General features: G+C 37.5%; 1 long non-coding RNA gene across 3 annotated transcripts in view; it reads right to left on the reverse strand.

Annotated features, from left to right (window-relative positions):
* Window positions 1-386: 386 nt before the first annotated feature.
* The window catches only part of LOC115836913, a 69,004-nt gene continuing 56,946 nt past the window's right edge, over window positions 387-12,444 (reverse strand). For all 3 annotated transcript variants that reach the window (XR_004031919.1, XR_004031918.1, XR_004031917.1), the window contains exons 7-8: window positions 730-891; window positions 387-631 (exon numbers count right to left, since the gene is read on the reverse strand). This is a non-coding gene — a long non-coding RNA (uncharacterized LOC115836913). The remainder of the gene's footprint in view (window positions 632-729; window positions 892-12,444) is intronic.

Here is a 12,444-nt window from a genome sequence, read left to right on the forward strand (position 1 = left end):
CATCTGAGAACCCAATGGTTGGCTAATTCTCCCAACCTGCGTTCACAACAGAGAGAAGACAGAACAAGGGCACATACAGACACAGAGACATAAATTACTGGACGTGCACTCACAGCAATACACACAAATACATACAGCAAGTAGCAGTCATTGGCTCGGAGGAGAGCCTTTCCGCCTAAATTGATTTTTGCATATTTACAAATGTAAAATTAGTCATAGTAAATAACAACATGGGCAAGACTGGTATTAAATCTGTCAACATCCTGACAAATGCTCTGAACACTCTTTAGTTAGGAAATACACGTATGATAGTCATTGCTCCTAAAAGAGAAAATGATTATATGCTAACCGAATCCTAAGTACAAGCTAAAGATATTCACCTCATGAAGCCATTCCTCAACTAGCCCCTTGGCACTTGCTGGAATTATTCACAGCACGAGCCCTACTTTCTCATTTTCTGCTGACTCCGTGTGGGTAATTTCTTTCTTATGATTAAAAGTGAGCTTGGCAGATCCTTCAAAGCGTGGCTTTAGGTGTGTTGGGGCTCCGAGTGCATTCTTTGTCTAAGGCAGGTCTCCAGTAATTCATTACTGGACCATTGGATGAGCAGGTCAGGGGAATATTCCTGCACCTAAAATGATTTTTTAAAAGGAAAACTTTATAGATATCTTTATATAAACATATTGGTATACTGAAACATGCCACTGACAGATGAAATGAACTGTTTACCTTGGAAAGAATAGGTAGGCTTTTCTCTTCCAAGTAATCACTCCAGCCTCTCTGAATGTCATCCCAAAGCAATTCTGCCTCCTTCGACTTATCCAGCATCTGAGGTTGTGAGATAACCCTGGTAGCACTGGCCTCCTTCCCGGCCCCTTCATTATTAGCCTCCTGGTGGGTGAGATAGAATACAGTGAATGTAATAACCCTACTTCACACAACAGGCTTGCTCTCTCTTTTAAATTGAAAATCCCCTTATTACAAAACAAGGGGTGTTCTTTTTCTTCTACCTTTAAGTAGGACTGCCACATTCATTGCTTTTTACAAAAACGCAGCTGCTTTTTAAGCTACAGATAAATAGAATCTGCTAGGCGGTAATTCGACTGAGTCTGAATGCATTATTTTCTAAGACACTTTAGCGAGGGGCTTTTTATTATCAAATGGAATGAACAAGGAAAGTCCTTTTCTCTTCTAATTATGAATGTGTTTTGTTCCCTACTATTAACCTACAATGTCAGATTGATCTTCTTCTTCTTCTTTTTCTGCAGTCAGTTCAATAAATCAACTTTTTTTCTGGAAAATTAGAGGGATAATGATTAAGTCTTCATGAACTTCAATGACAAAAATGAAAATAGCGCATGGGAAAAGCAAATGCTGAAACCATAAATAAAGACAACGAAGTGGCCCTCTGATGTCCAAGGTAACAAATCCTGTTCTGACACCAAAAGTTAAGATAAAAAGGATTTACTTAATTTTAATGAATTTAACTTTAATAAAATTAAGGCTTCCCAGGCATCTTATTATATTTGTTCACCTAGAAGGATGAAGGTATTTTTAAAATGACATTTCTATATAGAGTGCCCAAACCACTCGTGTTTGTTGTTTACTTGTTCATTATGGGTAATAGTTTGCAGCGTAATCAGTCATCCCCACACTTCTAGAAGCAACGAAATGAAGAATTAAAACAGAAGAGGAAACACTGTGATAAAGCATATTCAATTTGAGCTTCTGCAGACATTTCTGTAACTTCAAAGATAAACACTGAGAAAAATCGTGAGTTCCTAATAATATCAAAAGGCAGTCTAGAAACTGGAGGTTGGTTTAATTTTGATCCCAGTGTTGATATTCCTGACTATAATATTACAATAGACCATGGCGTTTATGATCTAGGTCTATATGGATACATTGCCTTGCCAAGGGGAGGGGTGGGGGGAATCCCACAGGATATCAGTGGGGTTCCAATTAAGGAAAAATAAATACTGCTGCAGCCCTGACAGTAAGTGGAGATTACCAGTACATCACAGAAGCACAGGCAGGTGCCCCACTACTAAATTTACAGATTTAAAGCCAATGCTGTCATTTCCCTACCTTTGGCAATAATAGAAAGCGAAGTGTTGAAGATGAACTCTGCGTGGCAGATAGTTTCAGAACAATTTACTCTGTTTGTTTATGCAATTTTGAGTTTATTTCCAATAACGGTGAGAGTGGAAATCAAAAGGGCCTTATGCAAAACACAAAGTCATTCATGAACCCTAAACTGAGATCACATGCATATTCAAAAGACCCCAGACCCAATGTATATGAGAGAGAGAGAGAGAAACCTCAAAATCATATTTGCATCTAAAACCATGCTGCCTTTCTTGTGTCGTTCTGTGTGAATTTTTTTAAAGGGGATATTTATCACAAGCGAGATGCAGACCAAATTTTCAGAAAACTCCCTCTAGGAAGAGTATATTTGTAGTGAGTGCTGGTGACAGAGCTTTTGAGATTCTACCACTCTGCTTAGATTTAAATCCATTTTCTATCCTTCTGTTATGCCTGGGAACAAATGAGGCCCCGTCAGTTTGCTGGCCTCGGTATCAGGAGTCTAAGTGATGCTGTGGCAACACAAAAAGCCCAGTTTACCCAGAATAAATAACCAAGTCCCTTCCCTGAGACACAAATTGAAGTATATTAGGTATCACTATAAGAGTGAAATTGAATCCCGGGGCATCGATATCTCCATTGAGCTAACGTCACAAAAACAAGCCTGCTCTAGCAATCAGGAATTTACATTTGTAATATTGATGTGTGGAGGAAATAGAAGAAAAAAAAACCTCAGCTGTATATTTGAAAAAAAATTAATTTCCTAGATATCCTGATACAGTAACACATTATTTTTATAGAAACAGGTTTTACTGAGTTACTCACAAAAATATCTTTGGACATCTGCTATCCTCAATTCATTCTTTCTCCCTTTTAACCCTGAACAATCATTAACACAGACAAAAGATAAAAGGCAGATTTGAATGTGAGCTTATGAAGGATAGCATATAATCACCATACTCTGCCACCTGTGTTCATCTTTTAAGTTAATGAAAAGTATGTGATGATAAATAAGCCATCAGCCAGAACTCTTAGCCCTTATCAAACTTTCAAAATAATTAAATAATAGCTCTACTAAGAGCAACTCCATGACGAAGGAGAGAAAAATGGCTGTCCTTGTTGACCAAGACCCAATGGGACAGTGCTTTAACAACCTGGCCACATTTCATTCTGTGTTGGAGAAAAGAAAAATAAAGAGAAGGAGAAGCTAAGTAAGAAGAAAGAGGAGGAGGTGATGAAGGAAGAGGATAGAAACAAGAAGGAAAAAGTAGAGGGGAAAAATAAAAACATCAACGATTGCAACGAATAGATTGTTTCATTCCTTTCCACGTAAACATAATTTTTTTCATACAATCTTCCTCTCTAAGCTTCACTTTTTCTCCCTGTAAGTCGAAGATAGTTGTGCCTGTCTTATTGGGCTCCTATAAAGATTAAGTGAGGTTGTATGAGTTATCTGTGATACACCTGGTAAGTAGTAGTTATCCAGTAAGAATCAGCCATTATTATTATTGGCACTGTTAATTAGGTGACCTATTCCCTTTGTGCCTCTCTACCTGATTCATTCCACAGCCATCTTCCAAACTCTAAGCACACCCAGCAAAGCAAAACAACCCCTGTACAAAGTGACCCCCAGCATCACTTCACTTTGTTCTTCTACCAGATTCAAATCACTTTATGCTTGCGATGGGAAGTCTAAACATGTACTTTGTTTTACCTCCAGGTTCTGAAGCAAAGACGATATAGCTCAGAAATGAGAAAGAGGAGGCACTAAACGTGCAATAATTAGAGCAATCAGCTAAGCCATTCTGTGTTCTGAAAGGGTTTCACAGGTATAGCTAAGTCTCCAATTTATTGAGAGGTGGCATCCACAGGGAGAAAATAGACTCTATTTGTTTTCAGAGTTGTTGCCTTCCAATCCCGATTTTAAGTTAGTATGCACACGTCACACATAGCTGCACACATACGTGCAGACATACACACAGCTGAATTAACAACCTCTCAGGTGTACTGCAACTCCACTCAAGAAACAGACAGCTTTAATTACTGCACCTGAAAGTCTTCACTCTTCCTTGACTAGTGATAAAAACATTAAGTTGCATTGCAAATATCAAGTAAATCTGATTTCCAAAACTGCCAAAATACTCCATCTTTCCTAAACAAAATGCCATCTAACAACACCCAAGTCATAAAAGAACATCAGGACTGTGATTCTACTATCAAGACAGAGAAAATTTCAAATGATGACATAGCAGCTTATTTTTAAACATAACTTGGTGTATTCTATTTTAACTTTGACCAAAAACGTTAAGCACCTTGTTTTAAGTGAAAAAGACAAGTCATATCGTGAAGATGAACTTTGGCATGAATATCCAGTTTCTTCAGGAAAAAAAATACAGTGTTGTAAATATTAAAATGTCTGCTTTTCACCTCCTTTTTCCCAAGTCTATTTTCTAAATAGGGTTGTCTGAAATAATGTCATTTTTATAAAGTCAAGTATCTTATGACGATAATTAGTGTACAAGAAAATGCAAACTCTTAAAAGGGTAACTTCAAAAAGACTTTTTCCTCCTGGTGGCTGTTTGCCCATGAACATGCCTTCCAAGCCAGAAAGAGGCTCCAAGCTCCACTGACCACAGGAAATTCCAGCCAAGATTCTAATCTCCTCTGCAGAAGGCAGTACAGAGGCAATGGATGGGAACAACACAGCAGAGAATGCCATTGAATTTGGTGTGTCCTACAAATGAGGAAACACTGATATCTCCCCAGAATCACAGTCAACATGGAGATGCTCTAAATATAAAAAGTAAGACAAGCTTTTTAATTTCTTCTCAAGGCTTCCTGACATCCAACACTTTCATGAGGTCAAAAAATGTGTCCCTAGCTTCTGTTTTCTGTTCTCCTTCAGGGAACACGGTGAAGAGGCCGCCCAGCTGCCTTTTAACACGTCACACTTGGCTGACTCGCTTCCTTTCTAGGGGAGTATGTCTGCTGCATTTGGACTCACAGAAGAAAAAGCAAAATTAGTTTAACATAAAAGAAATTCTCATATTTTTGCCTCTTTAATATTCGAGAGAATGCCCGTGGTTTGGTTAAATTGAAAAAGTTTTACAGAATGAAGATTACTGAGGCATAAATCACATAGGTAAAAACTGAGATGTAAGATGGGATGAAATTTAAAAGCTAATTAAGTTCAACCAGGGCTTCTCAAAAGACAACATGTCCACTAATCTTCTTGTGCTAATGTTTTGCTTTCAAGGGAGCAATAAGTGGAAAGTTGTCATGGTTGTAGATTCCACAGTGTGATCCTTTAGCAAGAACCTGAGAAGGGGGAAGAAAGATTAGATGCATGGGTTTCTGTGCCGAATGGATGCTGGGACCAAGATGCAAAGAACAGATAAGTTAGAGCTTCGGAGGAACTAAATTTGAAGCCAGCCGGTAAAATGGATTGAACCTTATTACCTCTAGTCACTGAGAAATTCCCGAGACAGTTGGATGCAATTTGAAAAGGTCAGAAAAATATTTCCTGCACAGCATTACTGCTTCATGGTTTAAGGGTGTACATTTGTGAGATGTCAACTCTAATCATTTTTATTGACTTTGCTTTCCAGAGACAGACAGACGGTCTGGGAGGCAAGACCAATAGATAAGAGAAAGGCAATCTTATAAATGAAAATCTCTCTTATTTTGTTCTCTCACTTGTGACTGTGAACAATTCCAAATCTCGCCCATTTGAAGGGAAATTATACCAACTTCACGGAGGGCTGACAGAATGGAAATGAAATCTAGGAAACTGTGGCTATAATTCCAGTGAGATTAGTTTAACTGCTATTTATTTAGCCTCTACTATATGCTAAACACGCGAAACGTAGATGATGTTGGATTTCAATCCAAGTGTGAATATTTAAAATGAAACACCATAAAATACACAAAAGCATGGATGTTAATTTACTGTCGGCATTTCCACGGAGGAAAGGCTTTGTGAAAGAAGGAAATCCACAGGAAAAGGTAAACATTAAATGAAAGATATCAATATACAGTCAAGATATTATTTCAATAAAGGCTGTATTGTCATTAGAGCTCTTCCAAATACAGAGAAAAAATAGTTTTCTTTTTACTTGAAAGGAGTCTTGGATGCAATAAGAACCTTTTGGCAAATATGTTTACAGGTCTTCTGGGGGGGACATGCAATTAAAGGTCAAAGCTGACTTTTTCTACAGAATGGGATGACCCATTCCAATCCTGCAAAGGTTTAATTAACATCTGACTTTTCTTTCTGTGCAATGCCATATGCCGTAGAGACAAATACAAGCCTATTTACTCTTCTCTTGTTTAGCAGCAAGACCATAACTTTTTAATGGCCCTGAGACCCAGCTACCTGCTTTCACATCACATGCCGGCCCCATGAAGATATCCTGGAAGCTCACTGGAGCTTTTCAACTAGCAAGGTATTTTCTTATGGAAAGCCTTCATTCTGATCAATTCCATTCCTCACAATATTTAATAATTTTAAATTGTATTCCATAATCACTACTACCAGCAATATAAGCAGCCAATAACAAAACATTTCATAATATCAAGTACCCCCAAAAAGGGTAAGAGCAAGATCATTAGCTAGACACCTAGATTCTTGGCAACGAGGGTAGAAATATCTAGCTTTTAATTGACTTTTTATTTCTATCTCACCTGAATAATTGATATTGGTTAGATACAAGTAATAACATTTTGTGAATCTTCAAAATTTTCACCTTTTGTGTTATCTTAAGACTTTTTTTTTTTAAGTTAAAAGTGTTTATTGAAACTTTGTGATGATATACAGGTCTCCAGTGAATCACATTGAAAACTTGAAATTGTCCACATTTATTTTTGTAGGCACTGTTTTATTGGCAGAAAAGTATCTGAGGTATGCATCTTTTGATTTCTACTACTTAAGTTATCCACAGGGAAAAATTTTGAACCTTCTGCATAATCATTAATATGATTAATAATGATAATAACAATCCTAGAAGTATTATTACTATTAAAAGTCATAATGATAATAGAAATAGTCACCATTGGCTGGGTGCGGTGGCTCATGCCTGTAATCCCAGCACTTTGGGAGGCTGAGGCAGATGGATCACCTGAGGTCGGGAGTTCAAGACCAGCCTGACCGACATGGCAAAACCCCGTCTCTACTCAAAATACAAAATTAGCTGGGCGTAGTGGCACATGCCTGTAATCCCAGCTACCCGGGAGGCTGAGGCAGGAGAATCGCTTGAACCCAGGAGGCGGAGGTTGCGGTGAACTAAGATCACACCACTGCACTCCAGCCTGGGTGACAGAGCAAGACTGTATCTTAGAAAAAAAAAAAAAAAAAAGAGAAAGAAAAGAAAAATCACCATTAGTTGAGCATTTACTATGTGTGTATACTATGCAAATACGTCATCTCATTTAGTCGTTGCGGTCAACTTAAGTGAACTTGATTTTTTTTTTTCAATTAAATATCACTCATGCCGGGAATGAGGCTTAGAGAGGCTTAGAAGAGATTGGACTTGGTCAGAAAACTAGTAGGTATTGATGCTGGGACTCAAACCCAGGCTTATTTGATTTGAGCCTATATTATTTCAAAGCTTCAAACTATTCATCATGCTCCAGGGGCATTACAGGACCAGGAGTGTCAACTGTTGAAGATCACACAGCATTTCTGAAGTTGAGTTAAGCCAAAGTTCACTGCTCATTTAGACTGAGGCATGACCACAACACACTTGCTAAAAGTCCACAACCTGCAACCACCTTCTAGAGCTATGAGCTAAGAGTTGTTGATAGACATCTTTCCTGCCCTCATGGAACTTAGTTCAAGAAGAGAGTAGCACACTCCTAGCAGGCTGCTTAATCAGGTTGCATAGCTCAACAGCACCACACAAATTTTGGAGCCTAACTGCACATAAATTTCTTTTCTATTTGAATTATCTTTGAATTATGTTCTGAGATGAGCAAGAAAAGGCCATTTCTTCTCAGCTGGGGCTGCATTAAGCCAAATGGTTAGTTCAAAGAATTATTCTCCAAACACAACTTTAAAAGGTAAAATGTATAGCTATTTTGTTATTATCACAGGCAAATAATTAGAATAAAAATAAAAAATGATGGGTCACAGGGTTTAGCACATAAACAACCATTATAGGTCTTTTATTTTAACAAAATGTACCAAATACAGTCATGTCTTAACTGGTAAAATAACATTTTACCAATCATTTATTCTAACAAATTCACAAAATGTATCCCCAGCAATAGTTCTTATTTACAGAGAGATTATGACCATAAGTGTTGAAATGCTGGTAGGCTGGCCTAGCACATGTTGTCCAGGTACCTGTCTTCACCTGCCTTTTGTAGGCTCGCTCTTACCCCTTCTGTCTGGAGGAGAGCCTAGTTTGCTTGTCAGGACTGCTTTCAGAAGGAGACCTTTCTTCCAACTCTGAGAGCAAACTCTCCTACTAACAAAGCTGTCTTGTAGCTCAAGAGGCACTAAAATGAACCAAGAGGAGAAATACCAGTAGCTGGGTTGCACTTCTTACAGAATGAAGTCACTGCTGAGGTCTAAAAGTGAAAGCATTTAACAGCAACGACAACAGCAAAATAGAAAGGGATTTAGGTGCAGCTACTGAAAGGTAGAGGAATGAGTAAAGAGGAGGCTGGTACACAAAACGAACTTAAACCTGGAGTACAAATTCCTCAGTGTTGCTGACTCCTTGCTTAAGAACAGAGCAGGGCAGAGAATGATAGAGTAGAGGGTGAAATGATGCCCTTTATTTGTACCCCTGAAGGGCTTTGGAACGAAAGGAGTCCAATTCTCAATCAAGGGAGAAATGATAAATGCCCTCCAAGGTAAACTAGGAATCCTAGGAATTCATGTCAAGGAATCCGTTTTTAAGCCTTGATTTCTTTAAAAGACAATGCCTGAAGAAATATTTTATGTCAGGTTAATTGGCTAATTTTATTTCACTTTTTAAATAACCTGCTTTCAAAATAGATTACGACTTCATTTAAAAATCTCTGTAATAAAAGTTCTGGAAGGAAACGTCAAGCTGGCTTATTATATGAGATTTCTATTTTATCTGATTCTTCCTCTGTGCACAAACTCAGCTTCAGTCATTAGTATCATTAAAATTAACTTTCTAGAAACGATGCAAAGGAAGGATAACATACAATTAAAATACAGTATTTACAGCAATCGAAGCAGGTAACACACCTCAGAGGCTGGGGAGAATGAAAACAGCTTTTCCTTTCTCTTCTTTGGATTAAACGTAATAATTTAGCGATTTCTTACAACCTATGACTAGATTCTTTATTTTAATCGTTCATCCAACATTTCAATGTTACAATGTTAAATATTCTTGTAGCTAGCTGTCCTTCTCAAGAGGATTTTGGTAGCATGAAACTCAAATGTTATCTCAGTCCATTTTCTGCAAATTACAGGACTCTCCAGAGCATAGTCTTTCCTATGTGGGGAGATAGCATGGCTTAAATTTTTCTGAATAATTTTCAAAATCAAATTTGAAAGTTTTTATGAGATATGATCCTCCCTGGTGGGTGATATGAAGCATAACCTAAGGGACAAACATGAAAATAATAAGCATAAAACATATTAGCATATAGATGCCTTTGAAATAACAAACAGCAGAAACCAAAAGCCTTATCCCCAAAAGAAAGTTATGAGAAAATATGAAATTAATGTACACTTCTCGCATGACAACCCTAGCTTGAAAGCCAAACAGAATACACTTATTCAGCAAAGAGTGGAATGGCCAGAGCGATGGAGAAATAACCCCCAAATCAACTCTTCTTTGTTCTGTTTTGATCATTATTACCACATCAGCATTCTCTATTTATCCTTCACCTCATGCCATTCCTTTCCTCCTTTAGACAGAAAAATAATTAGCAGGAAAATAAGTATTTTCCTTTTGCTTCTTCTGTGAGCCACTACCAGGTAGACAGATGGAATATTCTCTCTTTTTTATTTTTATTTTTTCTCCTTTATCTACCTTTCTATATTGCCTATTGATGGCACACAAAAGGCAGGGCTTGGTTATTCAATCACCAAGAGGACTAAGGAGGTTTAGTGGAAAATGAAACAGAACTTGGTCTTTTTTTAAAAAACAATGAACCATGAATGCCATTAATACTTTTTCTATGTAAATTGGTAGAGCCTCTCAGGATAGAGAGAGAGCATATTGTGGTGTTGTAGAAAAAATATGGTCTCTGGAGTCAGCCTCATTTAAAGGTCTGATCTGAGCAACTTTAGAAAAGTTGATTTGACACAATTAGTTAAGTGTTCTCATCTACGAAATAGTGATAATGTTGTCCACTTTTCTGAGTTGCGACAATTAGAAGTTATATATGTAAGCTACCTGGAACAGAGTCAGTGCTCTATTCACCTGGATGAATGGATCAATGACGTTATACAGACTCTATAAATTTGCAATTCTAGAAAAGCCAAATACTTTCCCTTTTGCATTTTGCATGTATGTGAATGAATATATGGCTCCGAAGACAATTACGAAGGAGAGATGCCACAAAATATGATGCTATGTTCTAGATCCATAGTGGCACGGGATTGCAAAATAGTTCCAATTGCACTAAGAATAATAAAGTCGAGAAAATAGAGATCCTACCGAAATATTGTATCTTACGGAGCCAAGAATGGGGCTTTAAATTTAACTTTGCAATCACTGACAGGAATCTATGAATATTTTATGTGATTCCAGGAAAGTGAGAATTTGCTAACTACATCTTAAATTACCTGACACAGGTGAATTCCCTCAGCAAGTTCATGTTGGATTGTTGAAATACAATATTCCTATATCCGGACACTATGGACATTATTTCAGTCCTTTTAATATTTTTATTATTTATTTATTTATTTGAGACAGAGTTTCACTCTTGTTGGCCAAGCTGGAGTGCGATGGCATGATCTCGGCTCACCGCAACCTCCGCCTCCCGGCTTCAAGCGATTCTCCTGCCTCCGTCTCCCAAGTAGCTGGGACTACAGGCATGTGCCATCACACACAGCTAATTTTTGTATTTTTAGTAGAGATGGGGTTTCTCCATGTTGGTCAGGCTGGTCTCGAACTCCCGACCTCAGACGATCCGCCTGCCTTGGCCTCCCAAAGTGCTATATATTTATTTTTAATGGCTGTCAATACAATATTTAGAACACTGAGAAAGGGTGCTTCACCAATGACACCATTTGATATTCTCCATTTGTTTTTAACTTCAAACTTTTGATTGATACTAATTACTTAACAAACATTGTATGTTTTGGTCTCTTGGCATATAAAATTGGAAAGAAAACATTTATTACAAAATGCTGAATTCTATAGGTATTTGAAAATCAAACTTGGGTTATTTCACTTTGTTCTCTTTCTGTGGAGCACTGGTCCTGAACCTAACCTTCATTAATGAACACCTGCTTATATGTCAACAGTTCCATTTCTATCAAAATTGACCCATCTATTTCTTTAATGTTCATGATTTCTCATCAGTATCTCAGACTCTGCTGACAGATAGTAACGAGATTGGAACAGGGGAAAAACTAAGAAAGAAAAACCTTCAGAGATACATTTTCTTGACAACCGTGCTGCCTCATTGAGTTTGTGAAAAGCCTGTTGCTGAGAAAGTTTTGACTGCTCTGCATGAACAGAGTAATGGTTCTATGTTTACTTTTTCCTGTTTAAACTTACCACATTGGGTCTACCCCTTGAGACAGACACCATGTGAATGGCATCCTTGCTGAATGTCCTTTAATCCTCACCTTTCTTATTCACTCAGGCCTAAGAAAGGCCTAATTTATTGCCCTTTGGGGCTAATTTTAAAAAGAATGTTTAGAAAGACATACCCCAGTAAATAAACCAAAAGCTACTTTTGGCTTTCAGGATTTGAGAATATTTTGATTGCCCATATGCTCTCTGAGAATGGCTCTTTTGGCTATAAAAGAAAATATTCTGTTTGGTGAATTAAGTGAATACATATTTATACAGAATGTATATTCTTAACTCTCTGCCAGGGATTTGGTACGATAAAACATACTCTTTTCTGAAAACTATAAAGGACTTGAAGTTCTACCAATGTTCCCTTAAGGAGATTTCAGCTTCTTATGGAACCTCGTGTGAATGCTAATGATGTGCAGATATATATGTTTCATAGTCTCTCTCAGAGTTCAAAACCACCCAGGGTGCATAGTAGGAAATAGTAAGGCCAGACTTCCTGCAGACTCTCAAATCTTTTTGTTTTGTTGATGTTCTCAAGTCATTCTTTCAAAAGTTTCTGCTGTCAGATCTTAGTGTATGTTAGAGCTTGAAAAAATATCTATTGCAAGGGATAAAATGA

The sequence above is a fragment of the Nomascus leucogenys genome, chromosome 10, assembly GCF_006542625.1.
Source record: "Nomascus leucogenys isolate Asia chromosome 10, Asia_NLE_v1, whole genome shotgun sequence".
In the NCBI taxonomy this organism is placed as follows: domain Eukaryota; kingdom Metazoa; phylum Chordata; class Mammalia; order Primates; family Hylobatidae; genus Nomascus; species Nomascus leucogenys.